Source organism: Agelaius phoeniceus, chromosome 17, assembly GCF_051311805.1.
Source record: "Agelaius phoeniceus isolate bAgePho1 chromosome 17, bAgePho1.hap1, whole genome shotgun sequence".
Classification (NCBI taxonomy): domain Eukaryota; kingdom Metazoa; phylum Chordata; class Aves; order Passeriformes; family Icteridae; genus Agelaius; species Agelaius phoeniceus.
The window spans coordinates 3,138,024-3,164,001 of NC_135281.1; the positions used below are offsets into that span (position 1 = coordinate 3,138,024).

Here is a 25,978-nt window from a genome sequence, read left to right on the forward strand (position 1 = left end):
CTCAGTCTGAGATTCTGTGAAAGAAATAATCCTGCTTTGTCCCTTTGCACTTTGAGAATGAAAAATGCAGATCAGAGAAAGCCCAAGCCACAGCACCCACATGAGCAGCAAACTCAGCACCTGGGGTTTTACAAAAATGAAAGAATCCTCAACAAAACTCAGAATCCTCAAAAAAAACTTTCCCTTTTCCTGAAAGAAAATGTACAATTTGAGGGGCTCTTTTCTAATGAGAAACATGAAAGCAAAACAAAAAAGTTTGATTTTTTTGGAATCAGTATTTCAAAGCAACAAAATAAGCAGCACAATAACCCCATTTGATGTGTCACTTCATTGACATCCCCAGCTGTGTGAATGGCACTGCAAACCCTCTCAGTGAAGTGGAAACCACCAAATTCTCCACATTTGTTTTTATTCTGTGAGCAGTACTTTGAGTCTGTCAGATGTTCTTGTCGAGATGTCACACCCTGGAGCATTCACAATTCCTCCCAGACAAAGCCCCAGCTCCAGCAGCTCTCCCCAGGCAGCAGTGGGGGCTGCCCATCACACCTGGCACAGCAGCAGCTCAGGGCACTGCTCTGGGGGAGAGGCCTTCAGAGCAACCAGGAGAGGAGAATCAAAATGTTCTCCTCTACATTCGAGGCCACTCAGCCCCAATTTGCTCACTGCAGGTCCAGCCAGCTTGGGCTGATCGTGACTGGGACACCCCAAGCAGGGTCCCAGAGAGGAGGGGTCACAGCCAGAGCATCACTGAGTGATTCAGGGTGGAAAACCCCTCCAAGCTCAGCAGGTTCAGCCACACGAACCCACGGCCCCCAGTGCCACATCCACGTGGATTTTAAATCCCCCCAAGGATGCTGACCCCACCACTGCCTGGGCAGCTGTTCCAGTGCTTGACAATCCTCTCAGGATTGTCTCATTTTCCCTCATATCCAACCTAAACCTTCCCTGGTACAGCCTGAGGCTGGCTCCTCCTGTCCTGTCACTCATCCCTGGGAGCAGAGCCTGGCTGCACCCTTAGGGAGCCGTGGAGAGCCCCAGGAGGTGTCACATCCCTTCCTCTGGCACCTGGGAGCACTGAGAACCCCTAACCCCAGGGTTTGGGGCTGGAGATCCCCTCTTAGGGCTTCCCACATCCCCTCGGAGGAAACTTCCCACAAGTTCCCACCATGGAAACTGTGGTGGTGTGAGGGTCCCCAGGACAAGTGAGGGATGAGAATCTGACTCCATGTTCTCAGAAGGCTGATGTTATATTATATTATATTATATTATATTATATTATATTATATTATATTATATTATATTATATTATAATTATATTATATTACGTTATATTATGTTATGTTATGTTATATTATATTATACTATATTATGTTATGTTATATTATATTATGTTACGTTATATTATGTTATGTTATTTTATATTATATTATGTTACATTATATTATGTTATATTATGTTACGTTATATTATGTTATATTATATTGTTATATTATATTATACTATGTTATGTTATATTATGTTATATTATGTTATATTATATTATGTTACGTTATATTATGTTATTTTATATTATATTATGTTACATTATATTATGTTACGTTATGTTATATTATGTTATATTATATTGTTATATTATATTATACTATATTATGTTATGTTATATTATGTTATATTATATTATACTATATTATGTTATGTTATATTATGTTATGTTATATTATATTATATTCTAAAACTATACTAAAGAAACAGAAAGGATACATCAGAAGGCTAAACAAGAATGATAATGAAAGCTCATGACTGACTCCTCAGAGTCTGACACAGCTGATGGTGATTGGCCATTAATTAAAAACAATTCACATGTTTGGATAAACAATCTCCAGACCACATTCCAGAGCAGCAAAACATGAGAAGCTGAGGCTTCTCAGCTTCCCAGGAGTAGAAATCCTGGCAAATGGATTTTTCAGAAAAACAACAGTGACAGGAACCTTCTTGTGTCCCCCAGCAGCTGCAGTGGGGAAAGCTCAGCTCCTCACACCACCAGCAGCCACCCCATGGAAAATCACTGGGGTCACCCCTCAGTGTGCCCACAGCAGTGAGGAGAGAGCTCTGGCAGTGCCAGGGCCACCTGGACAGGGCTTGGGCACTGGGAGTGTGGAAGGGGGGGAATGGGATGAGCTCCAAGTTCCCTCCAACCCAAACCAGCCCAAGGTACAACTGCAGGGCTAAGATGGCTTTAGAGATAAGAGAGATCAAAATAAATGCACTCATTGAATAAGCACTCACTCCAGAGGAGTGTTATGGAATCAGCCATGAACCCTTCCTGCCTACCTTTGATTGAAATAATAAATGTATAAAATTAATCTTTCCCTAACATCCCCTTATTATCATACCCAAGCCTAATGAATGCAATTAAAGCTAGAAGTCTCTCAATTTCTTTTCTTTTTGAACAGGTTCTGTTTATTGGTTTTTTTTGAAGCCCTGGAACAGAGGAGCAGCTGAAGTCACAACTCACACAAACAGAATTAGGAACAAAACCCCAGCCTGAGTAGCTGTTCCTCCAGGATTCCCAAACACACAGCCTCAGAGATTAGGGAAATGGAGGGGCTTGTGCACAAAGCAACGAAAATAAAAGTTAAATGCTGTGTTGGGCCAAGAAGAAAGCAAATTCACCAAGGAGTAGCTCTTTCTGCCTCTATTAGTTTCAGCAGGCTGTGGTGCTTCCCACAAGGCACTAATGCAGCCTAATTGGGAGGGGAGGGATGGAGCTCAGCAGCTGCTTACCAAACTTTATCATTATTTTCCATGAGGTCCCAATTTTCCCTGCTGCCTTGGATTTGCTTTGCCTCTGCATATTTTGCTTTCCTTGGCTTCGTTTTCTTTCCTCTCTCCTCCTCCTCATCTCTCTGTTTTATCACAACCCCCAGGGCTGGCTACTGAGAAGGAGCCTCCACAAGCCCCTCAGAGCTGCAGGACAGCACATTCCTGCATGCCCACCCAGTGAACTGTGCCACATCCAATTTCTTTAAACACATCCAGGGACAGTGTCCTGCCTTGTAGGATGAGGTTTAGGGCTGTGTGTTCTATTTCTGTGTCTGTCAGAGGTGGGGCAGTTCTCTGCTGTTCTTGGGGCAGTTTTTTCTTGATCTCTGCCCCAGCCCATCCTCCCTGCAGGAGATCTCTGCTGTCCATGGCCACTGAGTGTCCCTGCAGGGCTGATCCAATTCCAGCATCCCATGGGGAGATGCTGAGCCAAGCATTCCTACCTGGATCCAATCTGCCTTTGGGAACACCAGGTGGCTGGCCCAGGGAAGGGTTAGATGGGATATTAGCAGGGAATTCTGCCCTGGCACAGGTGCCCAGAGCAGCTGGGGCTGCCCCTGGGTCCCTGGCAGTGCCCAAGGCCAGGCTGGACAGGGCTGGGAGCAGCCTGGGACAGTGGGAGGTGTCCCTGTCATGGCAGGGGTGGCACTGGATGGGCTTTAGGATCCCTTCCAAGCCAAACCATTCCAGGATTCTGTGATCATCAGGACCAAGGCCCAGCCTTCAGCAGCTACAGCCAAGGCTGTGGAGGCTCTGTGGAGATCAGGATGAACCCAAAGCAGCTGACAGGCTGGGAACACCAGGTTGGGATCCTGTGGTAAAACAGTCCCAAGAATTTTTCACCACAGGCCAAGATTCTAAGGATAACCTCTCAGCAAGGATCAGTGAAGCATGGAATCTCCTGAGCTGGGAGGGACCCCCAGGATCACCCAGGGCAGCCCCAGCCCTGCCCAGACCCCCCAACAGCCCCACCCTGGGCATCCCTGGCAGCTCCTGGAGCTCTGGCAGCCTCGGGGCCGTGCCCATTCCCTGGGCAGCCTGGGCAGTGCCAGCACCCTCTGGGGAAGAGCCTTTCCCTGGGATCCAGCCTGAGCCTCCCTGGCACAGCTAAAGGATGTAGGGACCCAAGCCCCATCTCCCACCCCCAGAAGCTGCTATTGATGTATCACCATCCTATTTTCTGGAAAATCCCCTTGCCCAGGATTTCTCTCCTGGGAAGCTGAGAAGCCTCAGAGCAAAAGAAGAACAATAATTATCTGATTTGCTTCTCCTGTGTTTTGCTGCTTTGGAATGTGGTTGGAGATTGTTTATCCAACAGGTGAATTGTTTTTACTTAATGACCAATCATGGTCCAGCTGTATCAGGACTCTGGAAGGAGTCACAAGTTTTTCATTTTTATCTTTTAGCCTTCTGTCTGTATCCTTTCTCTATTCTTTAGTATAGTTTAGTATAACATTCTTTAATATAATATAATATCATAAAATAATAAATTAGCCCTCTGAGAACATGGAGTCAGATTCCTTCCTTCCTTCTTTGTCTGGGGGACCCTGAAATACCACAATTGGTGACCTCCCAGTGAAGCTCTGAGAGGTCCCAGGCTCCAGCCAGGTCCCTCCCTGGGTGGGTTCCAGCCCCCCCAGCCCAGGGCTCAGGACACAGCTCAGGAATTCCACACTTCATCTTCTGTCGTTTGCTCCCCCGGAGTAAGCAAGGCTCCAAATTGAATTATCACAAAGAAATCAATTCCAGATCAAACCTCTGTGAAATTATAATTGCTTTAATGATCTGCAGGCTGGAATACCCAGGGCCCAGGGAAAGCATCATCCACTTTCCCTCTTCAGTTCATAAGGCTCCTGTAGGAATCAGCCTTTGTTCACAGGGAGCATTAGTGTTTTCTAATTATGTATTAATTTAATCTACTATTAATTTTCAATTATTGTTATTACACAGGAACTTCCCTTTTCCCAAATGTGACTGCTTTGTGAGATGCTGAATTCCAAGCAGCTCTGGGGTGAGCTGACAGGCAGCTGCTTAGCCTTTAAAGAGGGGGGAAAAAAAACCCTTCAACAACCAATTTTGATGAAGACATTCCAACCAAACAAAATCATATTAAAAACAAAAAGACACACACAAACCTTTCTGACTCATCTGGAAATGAGCAGCATTTTACCAGCAGCCTGTTTAGCCTAAAGGCTTAAATCACTTAGGTATGGCGTGTCTGTGGAGATTTTCATTAGAATTGACATTTTGACAACTGCAAAAAAAACTCTACAACAACCCTGCTCACAACATGACGGGCAGTTTAAAAATAATTATCAACCAGAGGACAAAGGCAGCCAGGGGAATGAAGTTTCACTCAAGTCTCTTCTTCCTAAAGATGGCATTTAGAAAATAATCAACCCTCCTTCCTTAATTAATTGAAGATGCAAAAATAACTCTGGATCTTCAGCATTACACAAGAGCAGGAGCAGAAGGAACAGGGCTGTGAGCAGAGCTGCCCTGCATGGGCAGCACAAGTGTCTGAGTGTGGGGGGATTTCATTCTTGGATTTCACATTCCACACGCTCTGCTGGTCAGAGAGATGCTGGCACTGAGGGTGGGCTCTCTTCACTATGGAAAACATCCAAAAGATGCCCAGGGGAAGAGGAAGCACCTGGAAAACACAGATTATGTCAAAGCCAACCAGTCTGGTTTCACAGAATTCCCAGAATGACCAGGCTGGAAGAGACCTTCAAGACCCTCAAGTCCAACCCAGCCCCAAGCCCTCAACTCAACCCTGGCACCCTGTGGGAACTCAGCACATCACTCCGGATGTCCAGAGATGCCAGGAGAACCCTTGGGGATCTCAGAAATCCTGGAATGTTGCCAAGAGTGTTTGGTGGCTTGATTTTGATCCATCCACAGAAGTGACAGCAGTTTGAGGACATGAGAATCACTTTAGAGTGAAGGGTGTAAAAGGGACACATTTAGAGAGTGAAATATAAACTTTAAGGTTTTTGGTACAGGGGGGTTATGGAGACAAGATGGAGGGATCAGGGCGTGTCTCGTCCTTCTTCTTTCTTCTTCTTGTCATCCATCTCCTGTGGTGATGTTGGCACTTGGGGATTGGTTTATGGTGAAAGTGCACTTGCTAACATGGGTGAAAAGTATTGGAAAATAAAGGTAAATATCATGTACGTAGATTTTAGTATAAAAAGACATGACCGCCCCGTGAGTAGTCACGAGTGCCCTTGGCTGCCTTGCAGATCAGACCTCTGTTGGGCAGACAGAAAATTTGGTAGATAAGAAACAATAAACAATCTGAAGATCAAAAAGCTGAAGAGTCCAGACTCGTCCTTTGAAACGCGTCCACCCAAGAACCACCCTGCCCGTGTCGGGGCACAGACAGACAGACGGACCAGACAGCACCCAGTGCCACATCCAGGCTTTGTTAAACACCCCCAGGGATGGGGACTCCACCACCTCCCTGGGCAGAACATTCCAGAACTTTATCACCTTGCCATGAAAAACTTTTTTCCTAATATCCAACCTGTATTTCCCTTGGTGCAGCTTGAGTTTGTGCTGCCTTTCCCAGGAATTCTAGGGATGAGGCTTCCCAGAGGGAATGCAGAATGTGCCTGGGGCCTGTCTGCTCTGGCTTGGCAGAAGATGCTCAGATTTTCCATGAGCAGCCAGAATCCCATCCAAGAACTTGTGAACTAAGGAGAGACTCTGCAAAGGCTCCCACAGCACTGGAGCAGAGGGACTCACATACACCTGCAGTGCACACAAAACAAGGAATTAAATAATCCTGGAAATAAATAATAATTTACTATTATTAATAAATAATGAATCATAAATAAACAGGAAGTGTCTCTGGCTGTGCTGCCCCAACACCAGTGGGATGAAGCCCTTAGAGCAGAGCCCAGGGAACACCAGAGTGACAGACAGACAGACAGACAGAGCCCCTGGAGCAGCAGGACTGCCCTGGGAGGAGCTGACCCAGAGCTTGGGCATCCCCTGGGCACATCCCCCCTGTGCCACCACCGAGCTGGGGTCAGCCTCCCACAGCCCCCTGAGGTGACAACAGCCCCAGGCTGAGGGCACAGGGAGCACCCCAGGGTCTGTGTGCCATTCCCTAAACACACAGCCTAAATCAATCCCTGCAGGGAAACCTTTGGACAAGCCTGCAGAACACAAAGAATAGGAGAAACCTGACTTTTAAAATTTTTTTAAGGAATAATAAAGTCTGCAGTTACTTCATGAGGTCAGCAAGGTTTCTTTTGATCCATGAGGTCCAGGTGTGCCATCTGCCAGGACTCCTGCCCTGTCACTGCCCCATTTCTCACAGAGCTCCATCCTTCTATTATAGTGTATCAAAACAGCTGCAGTGAAACCAGAATTACTCCCAGCCCAGAATATCAGCAAGCCAAGCTCAGCTCATCAGCTGCAAAAGTGTTCTGGCATGGAAAAGCTGCACAGTGAAGAAAATCTTCCTGGTACAAGGAAATGCCTCATTCAGTGGAACACCCCTGGCATCTCCCAAGAGATGTCACCATAAAGATCAAGGACTTGGCAACTTGAAGATAAAGTGGACTGACAGAGAGATAGAGGTGATAACTCAGGACATCTTCAAAATTGAGTCCATTAGAGCCCCTTGCAGGGCCTGAAGGGGCTCCAGGAGAGCTGGAGAGGGACTGGGGACAAGGGATGGAGGGACAGGACCCAGGGAATGGCTCCCAGTACCAGAGGCAGGGATGGATGGGAGATTGGGAATTGGGAATTGTTCCCTGTCAGGGTGGGCAGGCCCTGGCACAGGTGCCCAGAGCAGCTGGGGCTGCCCCTGGATCCCTGGCAGTGCCCAGGGCCAGGTTGGACATTGGGATTTGGAGCAACCTGGGACAGTGGGAGGTGCCCCTGCCCATGGCAAGGGGTGGCAATGGATGGGCTTTAGGGCCCAAATCATCCTGGGATTCCCTCAGAGACAGCACACAGTGGAATTAAACTGGAAGCAGGGATATGAGAGCACCCATGAAGTGTGAAAAGAGCTCACATGGAAGCACAGACACACACTGCTCCTACAGAGACCAGCTGAGGCTGTATCCCCCACAACACCCCAAGGCTCATCAAACTCTAGGATTTTTTAATGTATCTATGGTTTTCTGCATTATTATGATTTTTTTTAGTATCTACCATAATTATGTCCCTGTGCTGCCTTTCCAAGTTCATTGCTGCAATGATGGATGAGCAATGGTGGATGAGCACACAGGAATTAAAAACACTCAGAACAAGAGAACCTTAAGGAACGTCAAGGATTTTATTGGCTTTTGGGGCCTAAATCACAATATAATAAATAAAAAAAATCCCATGCCTTCATCAGATGCAAGGGTGCAGCACAGCATTTGAAAGAGACCATCAGGAGCCTGAAATTGCAGCACAAGTATCTGCAAACATGCACTACAAGGTCACCAGCTCCCACCATCTTCCAAGGTTTGGCAGTGTTTATTATTGGGTTCCTGACACTTGGGGCTCTTGAGGTCAAGCAACATGAAAATCTTGAGGTTTTTGAGGGTTTTTTTTTTCCCCTGTGCCTGCTGCTGGCCATCCTGCTGAACTAGCTGCAAGAATAAATCTTGAAAACAACATCCCTGGAGGAGGCCAGGCAGCAAAAGGTAGAGAGGAAAGAAAAGTGCAACACTCAAAAAATAATACAGAATCTGAAATCATGAGATCACTCATTCCAGGATATTTACCTTGGGACAGAAAAGGGTAACAAAACCCACCAAGAATGGAAAATCTATATACAGACAACAAAAATTTACTGAAAGATATTCTACTCAGTGAATACCACAAATAGGAATGGGGTTTGGTTCAACATTTTAGCTGCTTGTGCCAGATTATTACCTGGAAATAGTGCAATTCCACCCAAGGGAAATGTGCATGGGACAGTCCAGATGTGCAGGGCTCCTGCTTGAGTCTCACAGAATGAGCCACGTTGGAAAAGAACTTTGAGATCATCAAGTCCAACCTACAACCCAACATCTCCTGATCAAGTGAACCATGGCACTGAGTCCCCATCCAGTTTTTAAACACATCCAGGGATTTCTGTGTCCTGGGTTGTAAGAGCTGTGTGTGCTCTGTCCCCATGTGTCAGAGCTGGGGCAGTTCTCTGCTGTTCTTGGGGCAGTTTTTTCTTGATCTCTGCCCCAGCCAATCCTCCCTGCAGGAGATCTCTGCTGTCCATGGCCACTGAGTGTCCCTGCAGGGCTGCTCCAATTCCAGCATCCCATGGGGAGATGCTGCATTGCCCAGGGCAGGAGCCAAGCATTCCTCCCTGGATCCAATGGGAGCCTGGCACAGCCCAGCAGCCTTTGCCCAGTGCATTGCCAGAGGAGCAGCTTCTGCTGCCCTGCATGGCCAGAGGGAGCCCAGGCCCATCTGCAGCAGCCCTGGAGCTGCAGAGGAAAACTCCCCCCTTGTGCAGGATCCCTGCTCCAGCAGAGCCACAGCTGGCACTGCAGGAGGGCTGAGCCCCCATGGGATGGGGCTGTGCCACCCCCTGACACACAGGGGACAGGGCATGTGCTGACTCTGGCTGGGGTTTGTTTTGTACTATTGCATTTGTATTTTTAATTTTCCTAATAAAGAACTGTTATTCCTACTCCCATACCTTTTCCTGAGAGCCCCTTAATTTCAAAATTATAACAATTCAGAGGGTGGGGTTTTACATTTTCCATTTCATGGGAGGCTCCTGCCTTCCTCAGCAGCCACCTCTCTTTTCAAACCAGTGACTCACACCTGACTCCTGAGCCCTCCCCAGCTCCCAGCACTCACTCACCGTGAAACCAGCACATTTCTTCCCCAAAAGGGGCACAAAAAGTGACTTCTCCCATCACCTGAGCCCTTTCCCAAGGGGAAGGGTGCCACACAGGGCCACCAGCACTGACTGACAGCTCCAGGGCTGCAGGAGCTCCCCACTGTCCCTGCAACCCAGATAAATGTAAAGTTTGGTCAAATTGCTTGGGCTGGCATGTTTTCTGCCTTCCTTTATACCAAGTAACTCATGCTAATCTGCAGCTAAATCCCACCATCCCAGAGGCACTGCTGACATCAGTCAGGAATAATTCCCATTCCAAGGGACTAACCAGATCCTATTGACAAAATCCAGTGTCACATTTTTATTTAAAGGAGTCTCAGGCTCTGCTGAACAAGCAGGAGACACCTTGTTCTGAGCATTATTTCAAGGATGGCCAGATCTGAGCTGCCCCCAGAGGAGCAGGTTGGTTCTGGCAGGGTCATGTATAAAACATCACCCAGCACTGCAGCTTCTGCAGCACACAGCTTTGAAGAGTTATTGTTTATGGATGGGGGATTTTAATAAACTGGAGCCAGCAGGGCACACAGGATTCCCAGCTCCTGTGGCATTCCCAGGTGATTTATGATCAAAATAATCCATGGAGGCAAATCAAAGCACAGCCTTGGTGGCATCCTGGGGTGGCAGGAGAGGAACAGGCAGCACTTCCCAGCAGAGCACAGAGATTCCAACTCCTTTTCAACACTCCAAGCTAATGGAGACAGCCTCAGTGGAGTGCTGGAGACCCTCAAGGGCCTCCTGGACTCTGACCAGGGTGGTTTGGTGCTGAATCAGCAGCAGGGATGGACAAGGCTCCCTACAGAACAGCTCTCTGGGCAGGCAGGTGTGGAACCCAGCCCAAAAGGGGGACAGTTCCAGCTCAATTCCCCCCAGCCTTGGCCAAGGAGCAGCCAGACACAAAATTACTGCAGAAGGTTAATAAACTCCTCTTAGCAAAGGACTGGAGGCACACAGGGTGGTGGCAGGGTGGGGGACAGAGCTTGGCAGACTTTTGACAATGCCAGGACCTCTGTGGCTCTTGCTGCTCCTCCTGAGTTGTCACACTTGGTTGTCACAAAAATCCTTCCAGCAGCTCATGCAGAGACTGGTTTCATTCCAGTTGTGAGGAGGGAGAGAACGAGCAGGCTGCTGCTCTGGAAGCAAACCCATCCCAAAATTCCAAGAATGCAGAGCTGCTGCCTCCAGCTGTCACAGCAGCATCACCTCCCTGGCACCCCAGGAGCAGCTGTGCCCCCTGGCACCCAGTCCCTGCACAGGGAGAGGCTCTGGTCCTTGGCATCCTCAGGGCAGGGTGCACAGCACTGGGACCAGTGTGGAACTGGCTGCATGTGCTCCTCTGGAGAGATGTTCCCAAAGTGTCTGTGCCTTCCAAACACCTGAGCTTTGCTGCCTTTGCCTACTGAGACCCTCAAGGTCTTTGCCAGGAGAAAGGCAGCCCCAAGAGCTGAAGAGCCAGTGCTCCACAAGGCCACTTCTCCATGGATGGAGGTCCTGGGGAATGCAAAATCCTCTTCACCTCTGAACTTACAGGAGGAGAACCTCCTCAAAGCCCTAAACTCAGCCTTTAGCCCATCTTCTCCCATCTGAGGTTACATCAAGTTAACAAAGGCCTTGAGGAGCTGCTGGGAGGCTCAGCCAGGCTCACTCCCCTAGAGGCACAAACTTCCCCCAAACCTTTCTCAGAAGGACTTTCTGCCATGAAAACGTTTGAGATTCATTGCTCTGGCTAAAGCAGTCATTTCACTTCTGCTGTGAACACAAGGAATGGCATAGGATCCTTCCTCCCTCCCTTTTTTTCATCTCTAAAAATCAGGAGTTTACACCCTGCTTTTAAAATCAAGTCAGGAGAAAACTGCAAAATACTGGAGTACCTCTGTCTGCTTCACCACCAGAACAGCTGAGAGACTCCACTTGTGAGCTCACCAGAACCCAGAGTACAGCAAATTCACCCCTGCTCTGCTCTCTGCCTCCACTTTAAACCCCCCAGGGTCCCCACTCCATCCCCTGCCCAAAACAAGGCCAGATCTCCTGCTGGGACTCCTGACTCACCAGCACATTTCCCTTTTAAAGGTCAAAACAAATGTGTTGTGGCAATAGGGATTTCATTAGCTCCCTCTTAGTTTCAGTTGATCAGCAGGAGTTTAAGAGATTGGTTGCACTCTGGAGCTCCCCTAACAAGGAACTCTTCATCTTATTTGGGAAGGAGGGAAGGAGCAGCCATGGGGAACATCTCATCCCTGCATCTGTGGCTGAACACAGCAGCAGAGCAATTAGCAAGGTGCTCTGTGCAGCTGAGCTGCACTGGGATGTGCTCACACTCATTTACACACCCAGAACCAGGACTGCAGCTGGGATCCTTGTAGAGCAGGACAAGCAATTTTCAATTAGTCCAATTTCCCCTCAAGTGTTCCAACACTGCTCCTTTCCATGGAGCTTTGAGTGACTCTGAATTCCAGAGTCCATTTCCTCCCACTGGAAGCCTACTCCAACCCAAGAGCAAGTAAGTCACAACCAGATTTGTCTTGGGAAACAAAAACCCCACCAAGACTTCTATATGGACAGCAAAAATTTACTGAAAGATATTTTATTCAGTGAATACCACCAACAGGAATGAGGTTTGGTTCCACCACTCACTGCTCCAGGCACCAGGAGCTGCTCATTGGCCCAAGCTCCTCAGTGCCCATCCAGCTGCTTCAGGACACAACTTCCCATCCCATGTGGAGTTTCCTGGGAAGCTGTCAGTACCTGTAGACAATCCCTCCTTTGCTGAATCCTTCCTTGGTTGCAGATGCTGCTCATTTTCAGAGGAGGAGGTGGCAGCTGGAGCCCTTCTTTCAGTTCAAATGTTCCCTGGTAAGACTTGTGGAGCAGGCAGAACAATTTGAACACTGGAAGCATCTTCCACCCTGCACTGGGTTGCATAAGGACATCCACACATCCATCATCATCTGCTCTGATCCCCCTTGGCCACTGCTCCAGTCGTGGTGGTGGCTTCCAAGGTCAGCTCAGCTCAGGAAAAGTAATGTGGGCAGCAGAGCCACTTCCCTCTTCAGATTTAAGTGAACCTCAGGTCCTCTGTTGATCTGTTTTTAATGGATGTTCAGGGACCTGTTTTCAAGTTCTCCCTCCCAAGGAGCTCCTTCTGTGAAAGTTCCTGCCCACAGAGCCCCAGGACTGAAGACAGAAGGAAGCCCCAACATGTCCAAACCAGCCAGAGTGGCTCAGCTCTCCTGTCCCATGGGCTGGGATCAGACTGAGGAGATCAGAGGACCCTGGTGAGTGGCAGATCAGCAGGAACTGCGTCCTTCATCCCTGATGGCTTCACCCCAGTGGAGCATCTCCCACAAGACCACACACACCTGATCTGAGGCTGTGTCCATGAGCAAGGGGAGATTCTCAGCTGCTCTACAAGGTGTTGTATCAGGTCCCTAACCTGCTCCTGGGCATGACAGGTTGCCTGTTTCCAACTCATTTTCTCCTCCACCACTGCCAGAGTCAGAAGAGGTCAAGGAATCCCAGAGCAGGAGTGGCTGGGAGGAGGAGAGGGGAGGGAGAGGCATTTGCATGTGAAGAAATACAGCAAGAGCAACACGGGCTGCAGAGATTAGGGAACAGGCTTTTCAGTGGCAGCAGAGCACAAGGCAGCTGCTGGAAGCAGGGCAGGGATGCATTTAGCATTTCCAGCTGCAAGGCTAATCTGCTATGACACTGAACCCAGGCTGGATACACAGCCCCGATAAATCTTTCCTCAATAAAGCTCATTGTCACAAACCTGAAGCCCACCAGGAAGGCAGCAAACTTCACCTGCACACCCAGCCCCTGGGGGGGCTTCCCTGAGGACGTTTCTCATGGAGGCAGCATGTGAATTTGGTGAATTTTGTGATCCTCCCTGGCTGGCTGCAGCGAGGAAACGCTGTCAAGTTGAGTCTTCGTAAAGAAGCAACTCCACATCTGACCTACATAGAGTGCACAGATGTGAGTAGCCTCACACAGCACGCCACAGATTTATTTATTGTTGTTTTTTTTTAATGCAGAAAAAAATTAACCACCACCTGCTTTGCCTGGGAACGTGCAGGAACAAAAGGCAGCTGTGCACAGGAGTGCTGCACCAGGATTCAGATGGGAATCAGGAGCAGCACGTCCATCTTTTTTGGTTTAAATACATTTCACAGGATTGCCCATCCCTGAAAGTGTTCAAGGCCTAGCTGGACAGGGATTGGAGCAAGCTGGGATAGTGGAAGGTGTCCCTGTAAATGGCAGGGGTTGAAAAGAGATGAACTAATGATGATTAAGGTCCCTCCAACCCAAATCATTGCAGGATTCTATGATTTCCAATATTGGGACACAGCTTTTACTCCCAGGACCAGCAGCCCTGTAAGCTTGGGCAGGAGTGTGAAGGATTGACATCCATCCCCCAGGGATCCTCACAGGATCATGAATGGCACCAGCACAGGGACAGAGCCCTGGGGCTGCTGAATCAGGGCACAGCCACAGCACTGCTGCAAAACCCCTTCACCAGAGATGAGCTGCACACTCCTGCAGGTCCAAGTCCCTTAGGAGAGGCTGGGGTCAGGCTCTTCTCTCAGGGAACAAGCAAGAGGAGGAAACTGCCTGAAGCTGTGCCAGGGGAAGTTTAGATTGGTTATCAGGGAAAATATCTTTGCTGAAGAGTGGTCAGGCATTGGGGCAGTGGCTCAGTCACTGGAAGTGTTCCAAAACCACGGGGATGTGGCACCTGGGGACATGGGTTAGTGGCAAACACGGTGCTGGGTTAAGTTACACTCCATGGTCTAAGAGGTCCTTTCCAACCTCAGTGATTCTGTAACTTCAGGTGTCTGTTACCTCCCAGAGTGTAACCCTGAGACAAAAAAGGTAAGAAAATCAGTTGATGCAGCAATACAAACAGGTGTTGAGGGCAGACTGGCCAAGGAAGCTGCTCAGAGCAGGGCCAGCTCCTCAACCCAACACCAAGCCTGGCAAAAACTGCAGCTATGAGTGAAATCCCACATGCCAGGCATTCCCCAGAGTCCAGCCCCTCTGAGAAAATCGTTTGTGCCAGGGCAGAGCCCCAGGCAGATCAGCTGTGCCAGGGCAGAGCCCCGGGCATGGGGCGGCAATGCCGGGAGCACCAACCCGGGCTCGGGCAGCTGCCCCTGGCAGGGCTGGGCAGGGACCTGCAGGCTCTGGGGGTGGCCAGAGCAGCACAGGAAGGTCCCAGAGAGGAGCTGGGAGCTGGCCCTGGCTGTGCTCCCAGCTCTGCTGCTGCTGCCCAAGGTCAGCCCATGTCACATGCCCTCCTACCTGCTTTATATTTAGAGCATCAAGGCCAGAGCTTCATTTACCACCCTGCTGCAAGGGCAAATGGCAGCACTGGCTACTAAGTCCTACAGATTGCTCAGATTTGGTTACATTTTTTGGGGGGTGGGAGTAAAAAGCAAATCTAGAGGGTGGGAATCCTTATCAATACCTCCTGGTTGTCTCTATTCTCACTAGATAATTTTGAGCAAGCAAAATTCAAGGGATGAACCAGAATTGAAGGAAGTGACAGCACCAAGCCTGCCAGAGCTCAAGGGATACTTGGACAATGCTCTCAGGCACAGGGTGGGATAACTGGAGTGTCCAGGAGTTGGACTCAATCCTTGGTGGTCCCTTCCAGCTCAGAGTATTTCAAAATTCTAATAAAATGAATTAATTGGTTTGCATCAATTTTATCAGCTGGTCTATTTGCTGGAGATTCCTTTTGCTCAGGACTGTGAGACTCAGAGTAAAATAAGTTGACAAGCTTCAAGGTAAGGAAAAAAAGTAATAAAATCCAAACTTATTGCCTGATTTAACCTGGAAATTTATAAAGCAGTCACTGGCAGCACAAGTCTGGCTCCCTGCACCTCAGCAGCATCAGCCTGTTTGGTACTAACAGGGAAAACAATTCCAGCATGGGCTGAGGGCACCTACTTCCAAAACCACTTTATTTAAACAAAAACTCAGTGGATCTAAAGGCTGTTTGCCATCACTGCACAAAGCTTTCTCTCTCACATCACTGTCATATTACTGCAGGTTGTGGAGATGCTCAGGAATGCTCCCCTCCTGTTACAACCCAGGAAAGAATTTAAAATTCACTGTATTTACATGATTGCTGGGCTGCTTTGCCCAACTCCATTTTGCCCTGGGATATGGCACCTACCCAGCCTGAGCAGCCTGTTAAAGTGGCTCATCCTCTTTTTGGGGACTTGGAGAGAAAAGGCTTTGTGTAAACATGCAATATTTACTCCCCAACACGCTGTAGTTTGGCAGCCCAGCTGTGCAGACTTGGGGCAAGCCATAAATTACTCACATCACTGAGTGGGTAAAAGCCTCTGAGTCACTGAGCCAGAATCCCCTGCACCAATGCCTCACAACAAAGTACAAAATGTAGATGTTTATGCTACATATAAAATCTATTAACTCTGAGGTCACACTGCTTTTCCCCCCCTCTTGCAAACGAGGGGTTGAAAAGGCAGAGAGCATCAGCACACAGAAGGGGATGGGGATATGGAATCTGCAAATTGAACTGCAGGAAGAGACTGGAATGAGATGACCCTTAAGGTCCCTTCCAACCCAAACCAGTCTGTGACTCTGTGATATGATAAATGATGATAAAAGCAATAAATGCAGACACCAGCCTGGATCACAAACCCACACACAGCTCAGGCTGCTGCACCCCCTTCACTGAGCCCAACTCCTCAGCCCAAGCCCTCCAGGACCTCCTCTCACCAGGATTTTGGGACATTCACCAAGAATTAGGGGGATTGTGCATGTAAATAACCTGCTCCCTTCCAGCTCTGCCTGGGAGGGAGGCTGCTGTGACCTGCTACCAATTAAATGTTAACAACACCACAAAAAACTGTGTCTGCATAAAGGAGCACCAGAAACCTGCTCCAAATGATTGATTAAACCTTCCTGCCTGTTCAGCTGTAGCTCTGGGCTTTTCCATGCTGAATTAACCACCTCTGCTGTCTGCTGCCTGTTTGACACAGAATAAATGTTCTGCTCTTAGCCAGTACTTTTTTTTTTTCCTCCCCAGATCTCAGTGCTCAAATGGCAAAGGAAGAGATCCAAAAGTTGCTTTTCCAAACTTCCCTGCCAGCAGCTGCCATCACCTCAGCTCTGCACCCCATTGTCTGACAGCATCACCCCATGGAGCCCCCCAGCCCTCCCCTAGGGAGCAGCAAGGAGAAAGATCCCAGTGCTGAAATAAGGGGAGAAAAAGATATTTTGAAACAGAATCCTGCTCCCCAAACAGAACACTGCCTCGAAATTAGGTTGCACTTTGGCTTTTATCTTCCCTGGAATCCCTGCTGCTTTGCAGACTGGGCTGGAAGATGAATCCAGGAGAACTGGGCAAAAACATGGGAGCAGCTGATTTATACTTTGGCTGAAAGAGCTTTAATTCTCCCAGCCCATACACACAGCCTGTTCATTTGGGGGGAAAAGGTAATTTAAAATATCTTTCCTAATGTCTGCTGGCAGAACAAAGATGAAGGACTGTAAGAGATTATCAATGTTTAAGGCCATCTTCAAAGCCATTTGGGGAGCTGCTGAAGATAAACAAGCAATTGGGGCCCAGGAGCCAGGCTAAAAGCTGACAGAGAAATTGCTTTTTTTCCAAGGCAAACAGAAGGCAAGGAATGGCTCAGTTCAGAGAGGCTGCGCTCTCCCCCTCGTAATACGAGCAGGGCGAGAGACCAAATTTAATTTCTTCCTCACAACAAGTTTAATTAAATCATCTAAGCCCTCCCTGCCTGTCTCCTGCCACGAGGTGTGGCTGTGCTCACAGGAGGCATCAGCAAGCTCGGCACTATTCCCATGGCCTCCTGGAAATGCTGTTTATGCTGCAGGCAAATGGCTGGGGAGCCCAGCTGCAGGGAAAGCACTGGAAAACATCTCCTGATGAGCAAGAAAGCTCCCAAACCCCACCTGGGATGTACCTGCACAGCTTTCCTGCCAGGGGAAATTCCCAGGGGGTGTTTTCTCCTCAGCCCCACCTGTGCCCTGAGGGTGCCACCAGAGGGGCAGGATGGACACTGGCTGCAGGGTGTGAGCTGCACCCAGGGTTTTTCACCTTAAACTGAAATTTCAGAGCCAGATCCTTGGCTTCCCTTTGAGGAATAGGACACAGGGAATTACTCCCACTGCCAGAGGGCAGGGTTAGATGGGATTTTGGGAAGGAATTGTTCCCTGTGAGGGGGCTGAAGCTCTGGCACAGGGTGCCCAGAGAAGCTGTGGCTGCCCCTGCATCCCTGGAAGTGTCCAAAGCCAGGCTGGATGGAGCTTGGAGCAGCTTGGGATGGTGGAAGCTGTCCCTGCCTTCCCTCCCTGGATGGGCTTTAAGGTCCCTTTCAAGCCAAACCATGCTGGGATTCTCTGAGAGTCAGCACAGAGACAGGTGAGGTTTTATTGGCCTGTTGAAATGTGTGAACATAAGAGCTGCACTCTGTGGAGCAGAAGTTAAAAAATTATAAACAAAACCAGTAAGTTTAAATTACTAGAAGAGCTCAAGAGGATTTCTGCAGTGCTTACAGCTTTTACCAACTCCAGAAGGAGCTTCAGGAGCTGTAAGAGCTCCAAGCACTGCAGATTGTTGCAGCACCAACAAAAATCCCTGTTTTACAGCAGACACAGCCCCAGGGATGGGAACCAGGAGCTGCTGAGCCACCAAACCCCTCCAGGGCTGCCCCTCAGCAGGAACACAGCTCAGGCCAGGCAGCACCACCAACTCTGCAAGATCTGTCCCACAGCAAACACTGAGATTTTTGCTAGGTTTGAAAAAAAAAGAATTATGTTTGAGCACCAGCCACCTGCAGTTTTCTACACAGGAGCCACAGGCTGGGCCAGAAGAGTCACCCTGAAGCCCTGGCAAGTGGAGGATGTCACTGGAGGGCAGGTGAAAGGCAGCCATGGGCACTGAGGGCACTGACACAGCCAGGGCTCCACGCTCCCTTCCAAAGGAGCTCCTCTCACTAATGCTCCCAAAACAGTTTTCCAAAAGAAAGTTTGCTAAAGACAGAAGGGCAGCATAAGATTTAGACTAATAAAGACATCAAGAGCTTTGGTGGGGGGGGACCTGCAACCACATCCTCTGTCCACTGTGACCTTTGGCAGCCCATCCTGAACTCAAGAATTCACACATTAAAATGAACACCAGTGGTTCCACATTGCCACCTTTCCTTCAACACCTTCTCTTGCAGAAATTGTCTCCTGTTGAAGTGCCAGCAGGCAGAGCCCCAGGGGAAGGATGCTGTCCCTCTAGGGGAGGTAGGACACAGCAGGAATGGAGCTGCACTGCCTCAGTTATTCCTCCTGCTCACACTTTTAACCTGGCCATTCTTATTCTGCCTGCAGTAGCAAGCTGGAAATGAGTTCACATTCATTCCCAGCCGTGGCTGTATTTGTTGAAATGTAAGCTGCTTGCAAAAGCATCATCAGATAAAGCCCTGGCACTTCTCAGCTCCTTTTGTTTGGTACCATCTCCACATGGAGGTGATGCTGCAGATACCACCAGGGAGTCACTGAATTCACACAGACAGCCCAGAGGTGCCCATCTATTTACCTTACTCTTGGTAGAAATAAACCCTAGCAACCTGGCATTGTGTTTTCTATTTTAAACCAGATCTTTAGGAGCAAAAAAAAAACAAAAAAAAAACCACAAAAAAAACCTCAAAAAACCAGACAGTTGTGCAACATCACTGGCAAAGTCTGTGGCTCATTAGTAAAGAAAATACCCTGCTGCAGGTGCAGGGATGCTCCTGGAACAGAGCTCAGCATCCTGCAGGGCAGCTCGGGCACCAGAGGGGAAGGAAAAGCCCAGAAGCCCTAAAATCAACTGGGGACCTTCCCTGCAAAAGCCAAGTCTTGCCTCAGATCACCAGCACCACTTGCTCTACACATTTGCAATACATACTCAAGGCTTGCTTTAAAGAAATAGTCAAATATTGGGATTCTGAGGTGCCAGGGTGAGAACTGCAGGAGGCAGCTGCTGCAGGAGCTGCAGCTCAGAGGTGCCCCTGGACAGGCTCCATCCAGGGCCACATCCCTTGGTGCTGGGCAGCCCTGGGCCAGCAGGACAAGCAGCATTGTTTGGGTGTTACACAAGAGCCAAAAGGATGACTCAGGCTGCCCTTATAGCCCTTCCCTGGGATCCAGAGCCAGGGCTGAGCAATCTGCTGCTCCCAGGGACAGGGGGGCTCCAGGGACACCTCCTGCCCAGGTGAGACAGCCCTGGCACTGCTCCTGCAGCCAGAGCTGCTTGCAGGCACATTCTCAGACAAAACCTACTCTCATTTCATTTAAGGACAAGCAGTCATTACAACACTCCCAGGATTTCACCTTTCTCTAACGAGGAGCATCTCGCTGGGAGCTCACAGCACTCCAGATTGCAGGCAGCAGACTCTTCCACATCCATGCTCCAGCATCATCTGTTACATCCTGCACAATATTCCCCCAGCTCGGGCTCTGCAGGAGCAGCTCCTCTGTTTGCCCACAGCCTGGCAACACCAGGCTGCTCCTTCTGATTGTTTCAGGCTGCAAAAGCCCCAAGAAAAGCTTTGGATTCACTGTGTACGTGCAGACTGGCCTCTGGGAAAGGAAACAGCCTTGGCTTTGGTATTTCCAGCATCTCAAATACTAAACTAGACACAGACAGATGTTAATTCTGCAGAATACCCATCTAAGTCAATCCCTGCCCGGTATCACCTCAATTCTGCCTTTTATATTGCACCTACAGTTAATTTTCTATTGGAGATGGAGCTGGCAGACACCTGACCCTCTCATTAAACACACACTTTCAGGTGAGACCCTCCAGGCACTATTACTCACTGGAATTAAACAGGTACACCAGGACTGGTGGTAAACATAAAAATAGCCCCAGCTCTGGGCACGCCGGGGAAGGCAGCAGCCTTCTGTGCACAGCAGCAAAATCAACTTAATCACAAATGACAACTTCTGAAAGCCTTTACTTTGGATTCATCCTTGGCATTTTTCTAGGCCAGCTTGAAAACAAAAGCTTTGTCTTCTTAAAATGCAATTGCCTGAGGCACCTCTAAAAAAAGTGACATAACTCAGGTTTGAAAAATGCCTCCTGGGTTTCAGATCCTCCTAAGAGCCTCTTTACTATTCAGCTTGATTCAGATTACCCAGATCAGCATGAACTCTGCAGATTTAGCCCCAGCTACCAGCACAGGTATAAAATGCACACATTTAGGATTATTTTTTTAAACTATATGATTAAAGCTCTACAGTTATGAAAAAAGAACTTGTTATTGATCTGAATGGTTGCTCCCTTCCTTTTCTCCAGCAGGTTTATAAACACTCTCTGATGACAGTTTATTCTGAATTTCACTCTGTTCAGTTTATCCTAGATTTTTTTTTCCCCCAGCCTGTTTTTCTTGCTGGATATTTTCAACCTTTCCATCACAAACCTCAAGCTGTGAGAAGAATGAGCAACTTGTTTTGGAATCACAATTTGAGCCTAAAATTTGATTCTTGTTTCTTCTCCCCTGCATAAACCTTTTTTATTTCAGTAATTTTACGAGCAGTGACTCTGCTTCTGCAAATCCAAGAGCACAGCCCTGTGCCAGAAACTTAATGGGAGGGGGCAAGGAAGGAAGAGCTGCAATTTTCTGAGGCAGACACAGCTACTTCCAATGCCCACAATTAACACCTTGGATAAATCCACAGTACCTTTAGCATATCACAGATTTTTAAACCCATAGGCTGTTTTCTTTGAGCAGATACAAATTTATTGCTAGGTCTGAAAACTCCTTATGCAGCCACCAGTGAAGAACTTAAATCAAAAGGAGTTTTGTTGCTTTTACTGAATGATTTGGGACACAGAGAGCTGTAAGCTGTCTTGGTGATGGGAACACGTTAGAGTCTTTTTCTGAATGATCAAGTCCCATCACTTACTCCACATAAACTGTTCTCTGTCAAGAGCTTTTAATCCTCTCTTTTCAATCCCTAAATAAAACATCCTCCCCAAACTCACTGTCTATTATCAGCCATTTCTAAAGAAAGTGGTTCTTAAGAGACACGCCTCTTTCTGCTTTGCCGTTCTCCTGAAATCCATCTCCAACATCAGCCTGACAGAAGTGAAACAGCAGCAATCTTCCCCGGCTCAGAGAGCTGGAGGAGTGTCTGAACACCCTCCCCTCTCCAAGGAAGCCTTCACACGCGGCCAAAACCACAGAAAGCCTTCCAGGAACGGCAGGAATAAACCTTGTGACAAGCTGTCAGCCAGAGCAGGCAGCCCAGGAAGATGCTCCAGGGTCACACATCTGAGGTTCTGTTCGTGGCACTGCTCCTCAGCTCCCACCCCTGCATCCCAGAGCTCACCTGGAAGCCAGGCTCCCTCCCTGTCCTTTAGAACAGTGCAAAGAGCACAAATCCCAACAAACAGCAGAATACAGGGCAAAATGAGCATCCCAGAGCTCACCTGGAAGCCAGGCTCCCTCCCTGTCCTTTAGAACAGTGCAAAGAGCCCAAATCCCAACAAACAGAGAACACAGGGCAAAATGAGCATCCCAGAGCTGACCTGGAAGCCAGGCTCCCTCCCTGTCCTTTAGAACAGTGCAAAGAGCACAAATCCCAACAAACAGCAGAATACAGGGGAAAATGAGCATCCCAGAGCTGACCTGGAAGCCAGGCTCACTCCCTGTCCTTTAGAACAATGCAAAGAGCCCAAATCCCAAAAAACAGCAGAATAAAGAACAGGGCAAAATGAGCATCCCAGAGCTGACATGGAAGTCAGGCTCCTTCCCTGTCCTTTAGAACAGTGCAAAGAGCACAAATCCCAAAAAACCAGCAGAATACAGGGCAAAATGAGCTAACTTGGAAGCCAGGCTCCCTCCCTGTCCTTTAGAACAGTGCAAAGAGCACAAATCCCAACAAACAGCAGAATAAAGGACCGGGCAAAGGGAAAGCGCCCCCTCCCCTTTGACTGCCGAAGGGAGCCCCAGAGCAGAGGCACCTGTGGGAGAGCTCAGCCCTCCTCCCGCAGCAGGGACAGTCCGGAGGGGCTGGGACACAGCCCAGCCCTGCTGGCCTGATGACACAGCCAAGGAAAACAGGTTCAGCCAGGGCGCTGAGGTCCAGGGCCAATGCCAAAGGCTGGTGCTGGCCCTGCCAGCTCGGGGAGGGCGGCAGCAGGGTCCGACCTGCGCTGCCACCGCCGTCCCTCCCTGCCCGGCCTGCGCCCACCACACGGATTTACTGCTGGGGGAAGGACAGCAGGCTCCTCAAAGGGAAATAAAAGGGTGTTTTCTTCTGGCCCTAAAAGTCAGCCCAAGCCAGCCGTGATGCCGCTGAGTTCAGTCTCCTCAAGAGCCTGAGCAGCCGCTGCGCTGAGGGCAGGCCCCCGAGGCACACAGCACGGGCTGGCTCCCAGCCCTTCCCCATGCCAAAACCATGGGAGAAATACACTCAGAAGTGGTGGAGTCACCATCCCTGGAGGCATTTAAAAGAGGTGTAGAAGTGGCACTTGGGGACATGATTTAGTGGTGGGCTTGGCAGTGCTGGACTCGATCTTAGCGGGCTTTTCCAACCTAAGTAATTCTAGGATTCTGTGCTGAGACACTGCAGTACAACTGCGATGGGCTGTTCCTGCAGGTGGGCTCTTGCTCTTCAGGAGCAAGTCAGAAAATAAAAGTGCACATCCACCCCGCTGTCCATCCCGGCAGTTTGTGTCTCTGCTCTGCAAAGGGAATCAGCCGCCGGACACCCTGCCAAAGCACGGCCAGATCTGACTGTTTCACACTCACCAAAGCTGCTCTGGAACAAGAGCCGGAGTTTCATACATCACCTCAAATCAACAGAATCATTAAGGTTGAAAAAGACCTCCAAAATCATCAGGTTCCCACCTCTGACCGAGTCCCCCCGTGCCAACTAAAACCGTACGGCCGTGTCACATCTGCTCATTTTTAACATTCCCAAGGATGGTGACTCCACCACTTCCCTGGGGAGCTTGTTCCTAAATACAACTCCCGACAGACACCAGCAGCCCCGACATAATCGCGACAGAGGAGCTCCGGCGGTGCTGGCACCGCGCGCTGGAGCCCGCAGGGCTCCGCTCGGACCCGCGGGGAGCGGCGCGGCTCAGCGCCGCTCGGGCTCGATATTCCGCCTGTTTTCTCGCTACGAAGCCGCTCCCGGCCTCCCGAGGCCCCGCTGGCAGAGCGGCCGAGCATCTCCGGTCTGCAGGAGGCACAAAGTACCCCCCGACCGTGCGGTGACACCGCGGACATCCCTGCCAAGCGCCCGGGACCCGCGCAGGGCTCAGCCCCGGAGCCATCGCCACCCCGGCGGGGTCGGACCCACCCGGCAGCCGCTTCCAGGCGCGGCACTTCCCCATCCCGTAAAACGGGGAAAACGCGCATCAGCGGCGGAAAAACCTAACCACACGCAAGAAAACCGATCGGCAAAGTGAAGATTGAGAAGGAAAAAAAATAATAAAGCAGCACTAAGTCACTGTGCCACTAGCAAGGGGAACCTGCGCTACCAGCACGGACCGCACGCTCCGGCTGGCGGGAGCGGCTCCCCGCAGCAGCCGGGGGAAGGGGCGGCAGCACTCACCGGGCAGTCGGTGCCGGGCAGGTCGGTGCCGTGCGGACGGAGGGCCCGGCCCGTCCCGCCTCGCCCGCGGGAGCCGCCGGCTCAGTGCCGCGCACCGCCCCGCGCCGCGGCTCCTTCCCGCCGACCGTACCACGGCTCCAAGCCGGGGGGGACCCACGCGCCGCGGAGCGCCCACCCCTCCGCCCACCGCCCGCTCTCGCTGCTGCCGCGGCGCGGCCTGTACCGATCCGCCCTCACGGGGCTGTGCCGGGCAGGGCCGCGCCGCCGGTGCTCGGCCCGGGGCAGCGCCGCTCGCCGCGCACCGCCCGCTCCCTCCCGCTCCGCTGCCCGCGCGGTGGAAGAGTCCAGAGCGGGGCGGGCACGGGCGGGGCCGGGCGCGCGGGGCTGCTCCGGGCGCGGGTCCCCGTGAGGGAGCAGCGGGGCGGCCCCGGCGGGGCTTGGGTGCGCTCCACGCTCTCGGTATCCGGGGTCCTGGCCCCGCAGCGCGGCCCGGGAGCTGCGGAGCAGCCGCTCCCAGCGCTCGCAGCGGCACCGCTCGCTCTTTGCCTACACCCGGTTCACCGGAGCCTCAGCCGAAGTTCGTACCCGCGGCGTCCCCGCCGAGCGCGCAGCGGAGCCGCGGGTCCAGCGCGGAGCTCCGGCCCGGCCGCTCTTCCCCCAGAGGCTCTCGGTAACAGCGCGATGCTCAGCTCGGCTGCTCCGTTCTGTGTCCGCCTGCTCCTGGTACTCACCGGGAAGAAAGCGGTTCCCTTGGGAAAATGATGTTTCCTGACCGAAATTACCGTCCGGCATTTCGCCGCTGTCTAAAGGCGTGGGAAGGCCGGGCTGAGAGCCCCGGCGCTAGAGGGACCGGCACACGCGGAGCTGTGCAGGGACAGCATCGCTTGGAGGTGGCACACGGGTTCCACAGCTCACGGCAGCGGGGTTCGGGTGACATCAATGCAAATAATTTCAGGCAGCTGCTCTCAACAGCGTGCAAGGAAGGGCAGGAGCTCAGCAGCAGGAGCGAGCCATCAGAGAGGCATAAATCACAATCGCCGTCAAGTCCAACCATTATCCCAGCCTGCCAAGCTCACCACTAACCTATGTCCCCAAGTGCCACATCCTCACAGCCCCCCCGGGCAGCTGTACGGGGGCTGGACAACCGTTTCAGTGGAGAAATTTATTCCTGGTACATGCCTGGAATAGTGCAACAGCACAAATCAATCAAGGCAAATCCCCCACAAGTTTTCCCTACTGATCCCAACAGAATTATAGTGGTATTTAAGTGATCAATTACACAAAACTACCTGACACAGTGCTGGTTGCTGATGGGACTGGTGGGAGTGTTGAGGTGCTCAGAAGATACCTCTGAAGGCTGGGTAAAGACCCCTCAGTAAGGTGAACTCTCCTGTCAGCATCAAGATGTCTCTGGCTGTGAGCTGGAGGCAAGAACTTGGTACCTACCAACCCAAATGAGATCAATTAACTGGCTTTTTCAGCTTATTTTTTCTTGGGCAGCTCATGGCTGACAGAGGGCAGGGATTAGATTGGATATCAGGAAGAAATTCTCCCCTCTGAGGGGGGGCAAGCCCTGGCACAGGGTGCCCAGAGCAGCTGGGGCTGCCCCTGGATGCCTGGAAGTGTCCAAGGCCAGGCTGGACAGGGCTTGGAGCAAGCTGGGACAGTGGAAGGTGTCCCTGCCATGGCAGGGGGTGGAAT

At 50.4% G+C, this 25,978-nt stretch overlaps 1 protein-coding gene across 6 annotated transcripts in view; it reads right to left on the reverse strand.

The window, feature by feature from the left end:
• Positions 1-25,155, reverse strand: part of RALY (RALY heterogeneous nuclear ribonucleoprotein) — a 154,977-nt gene extending 129,822 nt beyond the window's left edge. For 2 of the 6 annotated variants that reach the window (XM_054644332.2, XM_077187310.1), the window contains exon 1: positions 24,278-24,428. The gene's annotated coding sequence lies outside the window, so the exon portion shown is untranslated. Of the gene's footprint in view, positions 1-24,277; positions 24,429-25,008 lie in introns of those variants that run through there. The other 4 variants (XM_077187308.1, XM_077187306.1, XM_077187307.1 and 1 more) reach the window with 3 other exon arrangements.
• Between the last annotated feature and the right edge of the window lie 823 nt (positions 25,156-25,978).